Raw genomic sequence first — 17296 nt, forward strand, 5'->3', positions numbered from 1 at the left:
CTCTCTCTCATGTGCGCGCGTACACACACACACACACAAAACCCCATCAACTTTCCCCTTTTATGTGAACTCTGGCTAGCTCAATTTGTTGTTAAGAAAAACTGGGCAGAGATAGGCATGCAGGTATTAGTAAAAAATAATTCAGATCTTACTCTAAGCTTGCTTGCTGAAGTAAAATGAATATAGCTGCTAACATGTGACAGCAGGACCTGGAATTCTTATCTGAGCTCATTTGCTCCATTAGCATATTATATATTTCAAAACAAAAATGTAAAAGCCAGGTCAGATAACATTTGGCACAAATTGCCAGCATCTGGTGAGAGGAAATAAAAGCAGAATGGAAATGAGCATGAGTCCTGAGCAAAAGTATCTCAGCCTTTAACACACACACAGCATTAGTGTTCAACCACTTTCTTTGTAATCTACTATGAACATCAAAGAGTAAATCTAAAATGTGGTTTGGGCATACCAGAGAACTCCCCCTCATCCCATCCCTTCTAAACTTCTTCAGAAGCAAACTGAAAATCAGCTCCTTAGGCACATCAGTGGGTCAGTGAAACAATTCCAGGTTTTACTCTCAATTTTAAAGGAGCGATTCACGGCTGCATCTGTACTGCAGAAATAATGCAGTTAACTGCCATGGCTCAGTGCTATGGAATTCTGGGATCTGTAGTTTTGTAAGATGTTTAGCTTTCTTTGTCAGAGCACTCTGGTACCACAACTACAAATCCTAGAATGTCACAGCACTGAGCCATAGTAGTTAAAGTGGTGTCAAATTGTATTATTTCTACAGTGCAGATGCACCCCATGTTGATGAACCTATTTTGCTCCTTGGACACCTCCATCAAAGTCTCGGCTGCAACACAGAATAGATGTACTACTCTACTGTGTACCAAATAAAACATATCTATCTATCTACCCCACTGCTATGAAAGACACCAGTTGCTACCTGCCCCTTATTCTGGATTCTGCTGTTGTGAGATATGACATCCAATGCTGGAAGAAGGCCGTTTTCATCAAGGGTTCCAAGACATATTTTGAAGCATGACATCAAAGTGTGGGGTGACTGGTCACTGTTGAACACATTCAGATGTCATGCATGACAGGAAGAACACATTCAACTGAACATGACAAGAAGAAGCAGTGCATGTTGGCTCTCTTACTACCATTTTCCTCTGATTTAGTGTGATGTCTGAATTTTCTCATTCTATGAGTCAGTTAAATAAACAGTTTATCAGGTTTAGCATCACATCTAATCTTCAGAAAATGATGGACAAGTCTATAATTTAGGTCCAAAATTAAAGCTAAACTGAGTTCCAAGTTCCAACTAGAGTAAACTTATTTAATCATCTGAGAAATGTAGACCAATACTTATATAAACCCAACAGATTTAATAGGATAGTTCTAATTGGGACTAATAACTGATCATATAGAACAGGAAATTGAAATGGAATTTGGAGAGCCCCATCTGAACCAGATGAGGTCAAAAGGTAAAAAAAAGGCAAAATAGGCTGGGAGAGTGGGATATTAGCATTGATGTGATGGAGCCAAGGATCACAAGACTCTGGTATCATCTACAACACAAATATCTTAGACTCCTCTTTTCTCTCTGAGTTTAATTGCAATCCTCTCAGTGGCTGGAGGAGAAAAAACATTTTCCCAATGACACTGTATTGTTATGAGTTATTCCTGGTTTGGTCTTGAGTGGCCAAGATGCAAGTGGCAAAAGACTTGCTCAGGTAAAGAAGAAAGGGTTTAAGAACAAGAATCAACAGAATTCCTTGATTTTGGACCCTCCTTAGAAGTGTTGGTAAAGAGAATATCATGATGAGGACCTGTACTTAAAATTCTACCATTACACCACTGGAGACACAGTTCTGTCTATCCTAATGGGCTACCCTGGGCACAGACCGAGACTGTTTCAAGAACTGTATCTTCTCAAATCAACATGCTTAAAGATCTGCAAAGGAAGCACTTCTCTCCCTCTCCACCTTCACAAGTATGGTTGGTAGTAATGTGGGAGAAGGCTGTCTGTGTGCCTGCTTCCATGCTTTGGAACTCCCTCCCTAAGGAATCTAGGATGGCTCCCTCTTTCTTGCCCTTTAGGTGGCAAGTTAAGACTTTTCTTTTCCTGCAAGCCTTTGGAAATTGATTTTTAATAAGAAAAAGGCTTATTATTATGCTCTGTGGTTTTTAATCTCTGTTTTAAAAGTGAGAGTTTAAATGATTTTCTGTTGTTCTTTAATACCATTTTAATCTTAATGTTGTAAGTTTTTAACTACTGTATATGTATTGTTATGGTATGTAATTTCTGCCATTTTGTAAGCAAAGCCCCAGTCTGGGAGAATGGCAGGATATCAAAAAGGTAATGGATGAAGGGGTGCAGAGTATCTTCTTGCTTACTGCTTTCATAACAGGTTACAAGGAATCAAGGGCAATTGAACTATCTAATACTAGACATATAAATGGAAAAAAGTACCTCTCTCTTTCTCTCCCCCCTTCATCTTTCACATACACATCACAGTTCTCTGTTCAGTTATACAAACAAGTTCATGAAAAGCGAGTCAGCTGGAAGGTGTGGCAGATGACATCTTCCCCATCAATGGGGAAATGAATCTGTTCCAGGATTTAGAATGAACTTTAAAGAAGTTATCCAAGGTGCTGAAGCGATTTGGGGGATATGGCTCAGTGACTTGGATCGTTCCTTTAAAGTTCAGAAAAAACCCTCCAGAAAGTATTCACTCCCTCTCTGACATAGTAACCGCCAACCAACACTAACAAGAAACATGCCAGCCAAAGCAAACTGATGTGTGTTTACTTCAGCAGTTGTGTGTATCTAGCAATATTTGCTAAGGAAGATAGCAAAATAATGTCTTAGAACAGTGAATACACAGATTAAGATGTCAATAGTGGATTTCTCCAGAATTATGAGCATGGACCCCAAAATGAGGAGAGGGTAGTGTGGCTTGTCTCCTCCCAAGCCTAGGTTGGGTGCTGAGTCTCTCTGAAATGATCAGGTACCAAAGATCAGGACTGTCAAGACTCCTGTATAGTTGAGCCCCTTGAGGAACAACCAATCATAAGTGTCCTTCTTTGCATTCACTTAATAGTGTCTCATATTTTTTCCCTTTCCTTGATATATTATATTTTAAACAATTTTATAATATGTGAAGTTCAAGGCTTATAATATTTTCCTTACTGTTTTGACATTGTCCTAATAATAGTCACACTGGTAACTGTTTTAGTTGCCAGATGATGATGACTGATTGGTTGATTATTGTTATTATTCACTTTCTCCTAAAAGCATCATCATCTGAGCTCAGAATCTAAATAGGGTTAGGCCTGATTAGTACTTGGAAGGAAAACTGTCAGAGAAGGCCAGGTGCTGTAGATAATATTGAAAGAAAGGCAATGGCAAAACTATCTCTGAGCATTTCATGCTTCAGAAACGTTATGAAATTCATGAGATTGCCATAGGTCAAACAGGCAATATGAAGGCACACACACGCGCACAAAACATACATATGGTGCACAAAATAATGACCTGCCAGCCAATCCTGAACCCTGCTCCTCACTTTAAACACAGTTCTGGGATCTATATTTGCAAGAACCATTTTTGTTTTGTTTCTTATACAGTGGACCCTTGTTATCTGCTGGGGTTTGGTTCCAGGTTCCCCCGTGGATAACAAAATCCATGGATGCTAAAGTCCCATTAAATATAATGACATAGTAAAATGGTGTCCCTTATAAAAAATGGAAAATCAAAGTTTGATATTTAAAATTTATACTTTTTTTTAACATTTTCAAACCTTAGATGCTTGAATCCGTGTATACAAAATCCATGTATAAGAAGGGCCAACTGTATTCTGAATAAACTTGTCCTCCAAAGTTCCTTTTTTTTAAAAAAGCTGTGTATGTGATGTGTGCCTTCAAGTCATTTCCAGCCTACAGCAACCCTAAGGCAAACCTACCATAGAGTTTTCAGTCACCCTCTGAGGTTGAGAGCATAAGACTTGCCCAAGGTTACTCAGTGGGTTTGATGGCTGAGCTGGGAATTGAACCCTGGTCTCCAGAGTTGTAGTCCAACACTTAAATCACTAAGCCATGCTGGTTCTCTTTCATCATATTTTACAGAAATTGTGCATTTTTAAAAAATAACATACAAAAATGGATATATTTCAGCATTAACAGAAGTGATCTGCTATAACTGGTCAATTGCAGTTTTTACTTATTTTTTAAACATATACTGTACTGAAGAACGTGAATTATTTTCAACACCCACAGTAACTGAGAAGTAATTCCAATGGTATAGCTACTTAAATGAATTCAGACTTTCTTAAAATCAAAGCCAGTTCTTTCTATCTAACCCAAGCAATAGATTAAACTGATTAATAATTACAACATGACCTTTAGACAACATAAGGAGAGGTATGCTTATATTACAGTGAAAGTAAGAGAGAACTAAAAGGGCCCTATTCGTGCAGGCTGCATTGGAATATTGTTAGATTTGTTAAAGAACGAAATATTAATATCAATCCAGTCAACCTTTCTCATGTCACCCATATGAGAGAAAGAAAACAGTGAAGAGTGTGAATGAGGGCATAGCATGGGCTTGATTCTCACTAACTGATTGTTCCAAGTACGTTGTCATATTGATATCACAACAGGAAGAAGATTTCTCTTGCAGACAGGAATACATTGTACCACATTCATCGACCAAGTTCAAGAAATAACAAACCCTCTTGGATAATTAAGCTGTTGGTTAATCAAAAGCAGGGTAATTTCAGTCAGCTGCTAGGTATTAACAACTTCTTAAAGGGAGACTATAAAAAGGACATAAATATGGATTAAAAATTAACCACCACTGCCAGAAAGCCTGATATGGCAATCCCACCCACAGAAACATGTGCTCAGATGTGCCTGCCAAAACCAGGAACAAGCACATGGTACACATTCTGCTGCCCTTAAAAGCATCAACAGATATAGAGACAATTATCCAAATAAGCCTACTTTTCCTGGATGGAGACGAAGGGGGGGGGGGGGGCTGAGTCATCTTCTAAGAATATTCTTATTTAGATACAACACATTTCCTTCCATTCTGTTTTTTTCTTTTCTTTTCTCTTTCAGATTCATCAATAGGAAGCAGGGAGAAGGTTTCCATCATCACAGATTGTTGACCATGCCAGCTGAGATTAATGGAAGATAAAGGGGTAACTGGAACAAGTCGCTTTGCTTTGAAAGGGGACACATTTCTGCCACTGGGACCCTCTTGCAACATTTGGTTGTTGCTATCAAGACAACTCTGACTTATGGTGATTTTCTCATAGAGTTTTCCTAGCAAGATGTATTCAAAGAACATTTGCCATTGCCTTCCTCTTATACTGAGTGTGCACCCAGCATGAGTCACTAGGTTTCCACAGCTCAGCAAACATTCAAACCTGGCTCCCAGAAACCCAGTCCAAAATTCAAACCACTAAACTACATTAGCACCACAATGGACCATAGAGGGGTCATTCAGGTATTATTATTTTTTTTAGCAGAATGATGTGAAATACCTCACTCATGCATTCCAGGTTTGTTATTCAATTATGAGCATATCTGGGGGCTTGTCTGCTCACACATGCCAGCACTCGAATAAGCATGGAGTCCACGATGCAAATTTATTCAAAACGTATTCAAGACATTCAGAGCTTAAGCCCGAATGATCTCAGGTCTATTTGCATTGGTTATTCACACTGCCGATGATGTGAATCTTTGGTTAAAAACTCAGGAGAAAAACCCAGTCTTGATTATCCAGGGCTAAGTGGGTTTTTTTGGTAGCCCCCCAAAAATTTAATTGGGTGCATTTGGGATGCATGTGAAGAAGAAGTTCAACCCAGATTCATCCTGGATTATTTTAATTGTTTGAAAAGGGCCAGAGCCCGATCTCTCTCTCTCTCTCTCTCAGCATAACCTACTTCAAAGGGCTGCAGGAGGCAAACTGGGACCTCTGACTGCCTTGAAAGAGAAACAGGCCTAAAAGAAAACAAGTAGTGTAATGAACAATAATAAAGTCACAAGGGAGTTCCTACATGATGCTGCTCTGTGTAAATGTTTGTCATAAGAAGGATATTTCTCTCTCTCCATCCATCTATTTATAATATATATCAGATTTTTCATTTTGTGTAAGTAGTCATATGTAAGTTGTAGCTTTGGCTGTAGAAATATTTTGCAATAGCATTTTACATGCGCAGCAAGTAACCCTTTCTCATTGATTTTCTGCCACTATGTGCCTCACATTACTCAAAGCCTGCTCCCACAACTACCATCACCATCATCTTTATCCTTTCTAGCAAACAGAGAGGAAGTAAAGCAATAGTATGACAAGGCACAACAGGTTGAAACAGACTTATTCATACTTAGGACTGACTCCAGGTGATAAATTCCCATTCATTTCAATGGGTCTGCTCTATATTATGATCCAAACTCATGACAACACCGAGAAAGCAAACATAGTCAGACAGATGTGAGAAAAAACTAGGGGATAAAGACTGAGATCCTACAGGTGGGAAGAGCTACACATGTGTAGTTCTATATCCTCACACTGCCCAGCAGCTGTCAAGCCCTGAGAGAGACCCCTGTTGCTGCTGCTTACTGGTGGGTAAAGGAGGGAGGCAGTTCAGAACATAGAGAAGTAGCTACTCTCAGTTGAACACTTGTATGGGAAAGGACATGAGGGTGTTCTTTCAAATGGATTGTACCCACCTTTTCCTTCCCCCAGGAACTCAGAGCAGCAGGATCTTCACCTCCCACTCCTTCCCTTTTCCTTTGGTAAGAAGCAGCAGCAGAACTTCCCAGGGCAAAAGAACAGCCTCCTGCTCCTATTCCAAAGTCACAACTCATGGAATTTCCACCAGCCTTACTAGGCAGCATAACCAATGGTGAAGGATCATGGATGCAGCATTACAACAAAAAATGGATGGTCCCACTGATGTACTATAGCACATTTTTGGCTTCTTTTGTCAAAATATAGTTTGTTAATTTAATCTCACAAGAGCCATGTCTTATTTTAGAATATTTACTAGTGATATGACATTTCCACAATTTCTCTTCTGGTATTTTTTAATGTGTGTGCTGTATGGGTCTATGTATGTATGTGCCTTCAAGTCGCCTGTTGACCTATGGCAATAGGGTTTTCTTAGGCAAGGAATAGTCAGAGGTGGGTTTGAGAGTTCCTTTCTCTAAAATATAGCCTAAAGCACTTGGGTATTCACTGGCAGTCTCCTATACAAGTACTAACCAATACTGGTCCTGCTTAGCTTCCAAGATGGGACAGGATCTTGGGTATTTAGGCCACCACTTTTTAACTCCTTTAAATATGTTGTTTGTGCTATCTTGAACTGCTTCAGTTATATGACTCGCCAGCAGGGGTGGTGGGTGGAATGCTACTTGGTGATATTTTACACAGTATTTTGAAAGCTGTATTTCAGAAGATAGAATCTGTTTTATGTACATGCAACCATATATTCATGAAATTTTTCTTTGGCTTTCTTTGAAAACATTCAGCCAAATTTAAACACTGTAAAAACTGACCTTAGAATGAGTCTGTAAACTGGAGACAAGAATCAGCAGGATGTTGACAGAAAGCATATCTGTTTCAAATATAAGTGCAGATAACAGGGATCACAGGTCTTCTCTTCTTAGCATCTGGTGATTAAAACAAACAGCACAAATCAGCAAATGTACATCTCATAGATATTTAATATGCTAGGAAAGTCATAGGCAAGCATTTAAGTATGAACTCAAGAGACTCTGAAGGCATGATTGTACTTGTTGCTCACCATCTTGTTTGAGATGTAGTAATGACCTGAGAGCCAGTGTGGTGCAGTGGTTTGAGAGCTGAACTATGACACTAGGAGACCAGGGTCCAATTCCCCATATAACCCCACTGCATGACCATGGGCAAGTCTCAGAGTCTTAGCCTCAGAGCAGGGGTAGGCAACCTGCGGCCCCCGGGCCGGATGCGGCCCGGCGAGGCCTTGGGACCGGCCCCAGCCCGGTCCTGCCGCCGATTGCCGCCGGGGCCTTTAGCCTCTCGCGAGCAGGGTCAATTGTCTATAGAAGCCTCAGAAACATGCATTTATATTAACATTTTTTTTTTAAATCAGCAAATTTTTTCACGTGTCCTCCACTTTTTTAAAAAAAGTATCCACCATTTGAAAATTTTGTCCTACATTTGTCCTGGTTTATTTATGTATTTAAAAATTTTTTTTTAATTGTTTAATTATTTTTTTTGGCTTCGGCCCCCCAGTTGTCTGAGGGACAGCAACCCGGCCCCCGGCTCAAAAAGGTTGCCTACCCTTGCCTCAGAGGAACCAACAGCAAAACCCTCTCTGAGCAACTTCTGCCAAGAAAAGCCTGTTATAGGTTCACCTTAGGGTTGCTGTAAATCAGAAATGACCTGAAGGTATACAACAACAAAGTGATGATCTACAAATGATCTTTGTAGCAGTAGTAGTAATTATTGTTGTAATAAGAACTCTATGAGTAAACATCTGTGATCATAAAGGATCAAAACTGAAATGAATTTACAGAAATTCATAATCAAAACAAGGTTTGTCATCTGAGCGTTTTGAACTCTGATGCTTCTATATACTTCCTTTTTAAAAAGGACTATTTTTAATTGATTTTCAGAAGGGTGGCTTTTTCAGTCTTTTGAAGGAAATAAAATCCTATTGTATTAGAAAGACTAACATATTTTCCCTCACAGTTCAGTCTTAGGCATATCTGTTTGAAGCTAAATCCTATTGCCTTATGTCAGATCAGACTATTTGCTCATGCAGATTAGTATTCTCTACTCTGATAGAGGCAGTAGCCCTCCAGGCTCTCAGTCTGGGAACTATCACATAAATTGCTATCTTCAAATCCAGGAAACATATTCAGAGGTAGCCATGTTAGCCATGCAGCAAAATACAACAAAATACAAAATCCACAAAAGTATGATACCTTTATTGGCCAACTAAAATGAATAAAATACATGGTGCAAGCTTTTAAAGCTCCACTAGCTAAATCATCAGACAAAAGATATTTTAAAAATCATACAGGGGAAGAAAACCAACAATGTTAGATCTAATACATTTTGTATCAGATGTTGTTTCTGCTGTAGTTCCGTTAGTTTGGAGGGATCTCAATATAGGCAGAGGTCACTATACTTCTTGTCCATGAGTGGATCAAGACAAAGGGCAATAAAATGTAAACTTCATTAGCAGGAGCAGGCTCCTTTCCTAGGCAGAGAACATAGAATTTCTCAGGAAGTCTCTGTACCGATTTTGGATTTTGTTTTAAATTGCCACCAGACCCTTTTAAATGAAGACACCACAAGTGTAAGAATATACAGTATTTAACTACATGCATGCCAGAGCATATTCCCTTCTGCTGAGCTATGAAACTCAATCCCTGGTACTATCAAAGTTTAGAAAAGGAAGGAACACTGCCATTTTTGGATGTCTTAGTCATCCACAAACTGAACCAACGTTTGGGTCACACAGTATACAGAAAACCCACATATACAGACTGATACCTGCACAAGAACTCCAACCATCACCCAAGACAAAAAAGAAGCACAATCAAAACACTGGTAGACCAAGCAAAACGCATATGCGAACCCCACTTCTTGGAAGATGAACTGAAGCACCTGGACCAGGCTCTACCGACTAATGGCTATTGCAGCTCAGACATAAGAAAGGCTGCCAGGCCCAGGAAAACCCAGAGGAGGGAATACAAGCAGCCACCCAAAGGGAAGGTATTTTTACCATGCATCAAAGGAGTCACAGACAGAATAGGCAAAGTGGTGAGGAAGCACAACCTGCAAATGGTTTACAAACCGACAAAGAAAATCCAGCAAATGCTTCGCTCAGCCAAGGGCCAGAGAGACCCTCTCACAGCTGCAGGAGTTTACCGCATACCATGCAGCTGCAAACAAGTCTACATAGGGACCACCAAACGCAGTGTGCAAACAAGAATCAAGGAACACGAGAGACACTGCAGACTGGGCCAGCCAGAAAACTAAGGAGTAGCAGAACATGTTACAAACCATCCTGGACATAAAATACTGTTTGAAAATACTGAAATTCTGGACCATGCCAACCACTACCATGTCAGGATGCACAGGGAAGCCACTGAAATCCACAAACATCTGGACAATTTCAACAGGAAAGAGGAATCCCTTAAAGTAAACAAGGTTTGGCTACCAGTCCTGAAATATAGCAAGATAAAGACTCAACAAATGCAAATGAGAAATCTCCCAGGGTTAGGGGTTTCCCAGCAGACAATGAGCACTAATCAAACAGACATTAATCCTCTTGTGCAGACTCTCACACCCTGAGGACTGCCATTAGCAACAATAATATACATGCAAATCACTCCTGCCTTTCCAGGTCACACAATATATATAGCCAAGTCCTTTCCAGGCAAACATTCTCTGAAGATGCCAGCCACAGATGCTGGCGAAACGTCAGGAAGAAACTCTGCTAGAACATAGCCACATAGCTCGAAAACCCCACAAAAAACTATGGATGCTGGCCATGAAAGCCTTCGACTTCAGAAAATTTAGAATGGTCATGCTTTTCTGGACTAAACCTCCCAGAATCACTGAACAAGCTTGAGTTGAAAAGTAACTATTCCAAGATCGAAATACATATAAGAAAGCAGCCTTGATCACAATTGTGCATGCCATGTGAAACTGATAATCTGACTTTCAACAAAATGCACAACTTGTTACCAAATTCGAATCAATGAAAAGTATACACTTAGATAGGAAATCTATCCCAGAGATGTCAGTTCTGGCATGAGAACTGAGGTTGCCTACTTTAGTTAGTGAAAACAGATCTCTACTTAAGAATTCAGATTTCTACAATAGTTTAAGTGTCAGTGAGGACACTGCTCTCAATAGCTTTTATTACCATATGCGGCATACAGTCTGTCACAATTTTATTTATAGGAAGAAATCCTGTTTTTATTTCTGTTTTTGCAGCACCAGAAAAAATCATGCATTTCCGAACACTACTGCATCCAGCAGGAGGAAATGATAGCTGGAAACTCTGGCCAAGATCCTATTTGTCTGTATCACTATGTCAGTGGAGGAAGGGCCTGTGGCAAGGAGGCAATGTGGAAGCAAAGGCAAAGTGTTTCTGGGCACTGCAAGGATAGTTGAAGTGATAGCCTCGTTTGTCAAGAGATGGAGGTACCAAAATGCAAGGTGTGGTCCTGGAGCCACATTCAGGAGTCCTAGAGTATTTTATGGCCCTTCACATCTCCAGAGTTTCCCATACTGACCTTTTTCTGGTCAAAAAGGAGGGTGAACTATTATTCTTGTAAGCCTCCAGGTGGAACAATGTACCTTTTAAGCAGGTTGCAATGCACAACAACAACCATTTTATGTGAACCAGAAATGACCACTTTGGTATTTTCCCCCTGTAGTCCATGTAGCTCCCAGAGGATCCTGAGACATAACAGTGGACCCTAGGCCCTGCTCTAAGGGTTTCCATGCTGCTCAGGAGATGGCAGGACAGCTGTATCTCCTGAGGGAGAACTTTCCACCACCATCCTCCCCACCACATTCTGCTCTGCTCAAGAAAATGAAAGCTGCACTGGCATACTGGGCACTTGGTTTGGGGTAAGTCACCAGCAGTATCCTTACCACAACACAGTGATTATGGTAAACAGACTGAAACCTGGAAATTATCTAGAATAGCAACAGATTTTCTACCAACAAAGAGATTATTTGCAAGTACTAAAAACAAATGTGCTTCCCCTGACTAAAAAATCTACGTCCCTATCTCCTGAATGACTGGTAGCTTCAACATTAGTGGAGTTTTAGCCAGAACTAGCTTAATGGAGTCATCTAAAATGCCGGAACTTTAATGGAGTCCCCAACAGATTCAGCACCTTGGATAGTTCCTTTAAAGTAAGGGCTAACACCTGATGGACAATAAATCTCAAGCACTAATTTCATTATGAATGTCAAATTCATAATGGGAAGGTTGGATAGCACTATAGGATTCTTTTTGGATAAAACTCAGTATTTCCACTTACTAGAGCTCACTTTTACACTGTGGGGAAGGGAGGGCAGAGCAAGCAAAAACTTTTTTTTTCTACACATAACCAGCATTTTTGAAACACCACCTGGTCATATTGTGAATCATTCACAGTGATTTCCACTGTGAATCAATGCAATGAAAATGTGTAAATTAACTTTATCCAAAGACAGAAAGAAAAATCTGCTATAGCTTCCAGTTTCATTTCTTCTATAGAGAAGATCCTATACCAGTACTGTAATTGCTATTAAAAAAAAGGCATCCTTTCTGTGATCAAGTGTCAGAAGTGTAGCAGGATAGAATTAAGGAATAATTCATGCGGTCCAATGCTTGCATTCTCTGGTAGAGAGATGGGGAAGCGGTTGCTTGATAATTCAGGCAAGCTCTGGGGAATATAAAGGCCCACCAGTTCATATTTTGTACAGAATAAGGAGCAGACATTTTTACTGAACCCCAGACATATGTGCCAATGCTGGTGGGTGTACAAAAGAAATAACAGTTTAATCTAAAGTCTGTCACTTCTGGGTTGTCATCAGCATCACTTGGGGGCTTCAATGAAGCAGCACAGCAAGGCTAAGTGATTCATTGATATGATGGAGCATAAAAATTATTTTGCTTAATTATGGCCAAGGATGACTTACAAGCATCTCATAAGGAAAAGCCAACTTTAGGACATATCTGTATGTGTCCTCAAGTACCACCACACTGTTTTGCATCTGTTAAGTGATAAAAGAAGATGGTTTTTTAAATAGAAATTCTTAAACTATTATGCTTAAACTTATTCTTAAACTGTTATACTATACAGTATTTAAAAAATTATGTGATTTTCACATAGCACAATTCAAAGCAAACCTACGCTGGATTATCTACTGGTGTATCAAAAAAAGAAAGGAAGATTAAGAAGAAATGGCAGAGATCTACATGTAATTTGCATATACTAATTTATATCTATAGTTACAAATTTAGAAATAATTATTACAGTCAGTTCTATAAATCCCACCATCCTGGGATGAACTCGGAATAAATAACCTGTGTGGTGGTTGTATATGAATAACTGCTGATGGAAATTCTCTGTGCAGGTTCTAGGTCCCATTCTCACTCTTAAGTATGAGTGAACAGCTCTGGCCCTCCAGATGTTTCAGGACTGCAACTCCCACAAAATTTCACTGTCAGCTATATACCAAAAACATCTGGAGGGCCACAGACATACACTATCATGAGTCACAAATTGTTGCTCTTTCCTCTTTACTAGTTAAGTTACTTAAGTTAAGCACCTCAAGGTCAATGGCCTACTTCATGCTTGCAGTTAAACGATTACATTCAGCAACTGAAAGGCATACAGTTTGAAAGTAAAGTCAAACACATTTCCTTGCCACAAGGCATTGGTCTGCATTTCATCCTCCTGTAAGCAACAGCCCTCTTCAAGCAATACAACCCCAAAGCTAGATTCAAAAATGTATCTACAGAAATGAATTTTAAAAATGAGATCTTTCTGTGTAGGAACCCAAGATTAAAGTGATCATTTGTTTTCATGCCATCCTACATGTACACAGACAAACGCGTGCGCACACACACACACAGGTCAGTGAAAACTAGTATGCTGTAATGGTTAGAGCCATCTTTCTCAACCTTATTACTGTCAAGGGACCCTCGAAATATTTTTTTCAGAACCCCTGGATAAAAAATATTATATTATTATACCCAGCTAAAAATAACTTTCCTTGTTTTCAATCATGATCACTTGTGGAATCCCTAGTGACTTCTTCTGGAATGGTAGGGAACCCTGGTTGAGCAACTTGGGTTAATGGAACTTAGGAAGCCTGGGTTCAAGTCCCCATGCAGCCATGAAATTCATAGGGTGCCCTTGAGCCATTCTCTCTCTCACTTTCTCTCTGCCTAACCTACTCCATAGTGTTGCTGTAAACCTAAGTAGGAAGGAAGAGTCACATGCCACCTGCGCTGCATCTCTTTTTTAATGTTTATTTCGGAACGATAGAAAGGTAAATACAAGAACACCAAAGGAAAAACAGACCAAACAAAACCAAGCTGCATCTTGCATCACTTTTTGTTTAAAGAGAATACATTTCAAGGAGTAAAGAGAGGGTTGAGAAGTGAATGTTGACTGCAGCATATCCACGTTTTTTGAGGGCGCTCAGTCTAGCAATCACCAGAACAGTCCAGAGGTAGTAAGATAACACTGTTCCAAAAGATGATTTAGAAGGAGGCTAGTACTGTCTGAATTAAATTTCACCCGAGATAGTCGCCAATTTATCAAGGTCCATTGCTGTCCTGATTCAGCAGGCTACAACTTCCAGTTAGCCTGCCACTGCTGCGCCTTCTTTTGTTCCTGCATCTCAGATGGCGAGGGAACCAGTGCCCAGCTCCTCGGATTCGTCCAGTTCCAGTTCGTCTTCTTCTTCGTCAGATGATGAAAGGGGGCTTGGAGCGTCGTCACCGGCTGATCGGCGCAAGGAACAGAAGAGGAAAAGGAAGGCCAAGAGGAGATGGCGAATGGCCCATTTTGTGGGGTCCGAGCAACCTGCAGTTGCAGGTGGACCTCGACCTAATGTTCCATGCAGGAGGGATGGTTTTTGGGTTGATCATGCCTTGGTTCCTGGCCTGCCTCGCTGGGCCATCATGAGGCGTGCCTGGCATCCAGGACTCCAGGGTGTGTGGGTAGATCCACAGATGAATGATTTACCCATTTGTGCTCCAGGTGAGTGCCCTCCGGGAACTCACTTATCTAGCAAGGTTAGAAAGCTCATTCTTCGGGGATGCTATGTGGATGTCTTCACCCTCCTCCAGCCTAAGGGCAAGGAGGCTATTGCTGTTACTTCGACGAAGAAGGCCAAGAAGGAGCCCAAGATTGCACCGGCTGAGCACACCTTTGCTAACTGGTTGGAGGGCTTCACCATCTTTAAAGCGGTAGTCTCTATGGCCTTCCCTGAGCGAGCGTGGCATTTAGACAGCCATTTGCTTAATGTTCTCAGGGCCAAGGCTTTTGCGGGAGACACAGCGGCTATTGCCTACGATGCAGCATTCAGGCAGCATGCTTCGCAGAATTCCAGGGAGCGTTGGGACCTGCTCCACAATGAAATTTGGCTGCTGGAAGTAGGCACTCAGGCTGCGCCACGAGTACTGTCCCAAGTTTCATCTCAATTTGCTGATAAGGGTCTGTTGTGCTGGGATTTTAATGTTGGCAAGTGCATACGCACCCAGTGCAAGTTCGATCACCTTTGTGCCTTTTGTAGAGGCTCACATGCCAGGTTGTCTTGTCCTGATGCTCCTTCCTCATCGCAGTTTTCTCGGGCCAGGCGTCCTGCCTCTCCTATTAATCCTGGAGTTGGGCTTGCTTCCAAATAGCTGCCATTGGGAGCTTTCTATTTGACCCTGCTCTGGGTTTGCAATGTCAGTTAATTCCTTGTATTTCCCTTACTTCATGGGAATGGTTTCCATGTTTTCCGTTGCTGCTTGTGTTGTTAAGATTGCAGCTTATTATTGTTTGCTAATTTCTATTTTTCAGTTGTGACATGCTAAAGGTTTGGACAATCAGCACCAGCGTTTTGCCGTCGATTCGCTGCCTTGGACGCGAGTGGAGCATGCTGTTTTCTTTCAATATGTCCTTTTGGACAGGATTGCAGACCGGCTTGGCAGCTTCCTCTTGCACTCCTGCTTTGTGTGCTTTGTGTTGGTAGGGTTGGCGGCAGGCGTTACTGCGTAACTGCCTTTTGTGGCGGCAGCAGAGGGTCTGGATCTGGTGGTCATGGTCTATATGGTTGCATAGCACTGTATCAGGAGTTCCTATGGGACACGGGAGCGATGAGGGCATGCGTTGTGGCCATTGCGGGGGGCCATAACGTGACACCGCTTCCCGGTGACTAGGGGATTTAATTTGAATGCAATCACTAGGTTGCATGGATATGAGAGGGCGTTCCATCAGCCCCTAGCTCATCCCGATATCTTGCTGATATATGACTGGCCAGTATCTTACAACAGCGGGTTGTACGATGATCCAGACCTCATGCTTTTGGCCAACCCTACCTTTTGGCTGCTGGTTTTGCGTGAATAAAGTTGTGGCCTTTCCTCCACATATGGCTCATGTCTTATTGTGGTGCCGCCCTCCCAGGCAAATACTTATATAAGCAATAAAAGAGAACCATGATTCTAATAACCACATGTAAGCAGCTTTGAGCTCACTGCAGGAATGGTGGGATATAAATGTAAGCAATAAATATACAGTAGACTTTGGCCTGTTACAGACTGCCAAAATAAAGCTGCTTTGGGTCTCTTTGGAGGTATGCTCTTTAAATGATGCATGGGTCCTAAGAGTCCGGAAGTCGTGCCAAAGCCACACTCCATTCCTAAGCACTGGAGTGCAGCTTTGGTGCAGCTTCTGGATTGTTAGGATGCATGCATCATTTAAACAGCATACCTCCAAATAGACCTAAAGCAGCTTTATTTTGGCAGTCTGTAACAGGCCAATGATAAGAAAGAATACATGTATAACTACAATAATACATACATAGCTACTCAATACCCCAGCAAAAGGAAGGCAAGAAAATAAGATAAACACCTAGACTTCTAGGTTAGGGGAATTCAAATTGAAATTCAGGCTTGAGTGTCATTCCAAAAGCAATTGGATATAGTTTTATTAATTATTACAGTCACACAGAAAATTGAAAATCTGAACAGTTTCTGTCTTCATGCTCCTTGCAACTACCCAGGAGGGCAGGATTCATAATCTTCTAAAATAACCCATAATTTGCAAATAACTTAAAATTTTTATTTTAGAATTGATACTTGCCACCCAGTCAGTAAAATTCATGTTTTTCCAAGTACAAACTTTAATATCTCAAAGTTCTTTTTGTCACTGTTATTGTTTTTAGATAACTGTTTTCTTGTATACGATTTGGCTCTGAAACCCCTGTAACCCATTCAGGGCCAAACAAACTATATTTTGAAGTTCACTGTTTAGATTCTCAGTGTATTTTTCTTCTTCAAAATATATCAGTGGAGTTCCCCAGTTTGTACTATGATAACTGTACAATGGTGGAAATGAACACTATGTCCTTACACAGATTTTATAGCTTAAATCCTTCCTTTATTAATCACAGAAGGACAACATAAGAAAGAAGTTGGGAAATAGTTTTTGGGTTTTTTTTGGGATTATGACTCTAGGAATGTCCCAGGAAGCATGGTTGTTTGAAGCGGTAAGCCAAAAA

At 40.8% G+C, this 17296-nt stretch overlaps 1 protein-coding gene across 3 annotated transcripts in view; it reads right to left on the reverse strand.

Annotated features, from left to right (window-relative positions):
* Positions 1 to 17296, reverse strand: part of THRB (thyroid hormone receptor beta) — a 240343-nt gene that overhangs the window by 150915 nt on the left and 72132 nt on the right. For all 3 annotated transcript variants that reach the window (XM_042477056.1, XM_042477055.1, XM_042477057.1), the window contains exon 2: positions 7573 to 7686. The gene's annotated coding sequence lies outside the window, so the exon portion shown is untranslated. The remainder of the gene's footprint in view (positions 1 to 7572; positions 7687 to 17296) is intronic.

Source organism: Sceloporus undulatus, chromosome 6 (genome assembly GCF_019175285.1).
Source record: "Sceloporus undulatus isolate JIND9_A2432 ecotype Alabama chromosome 6, SceUnd_v1.1, whole genome shotgun sequence".
In the NCBI taxonomy this organism is placed as follows: domain Eukaryota; kingdom Metazoa; phylum Chordata; class Lepidosauria; order Squamata; family Phrynosomatidae; genus Sceloporus; species Sceloporus undulatus.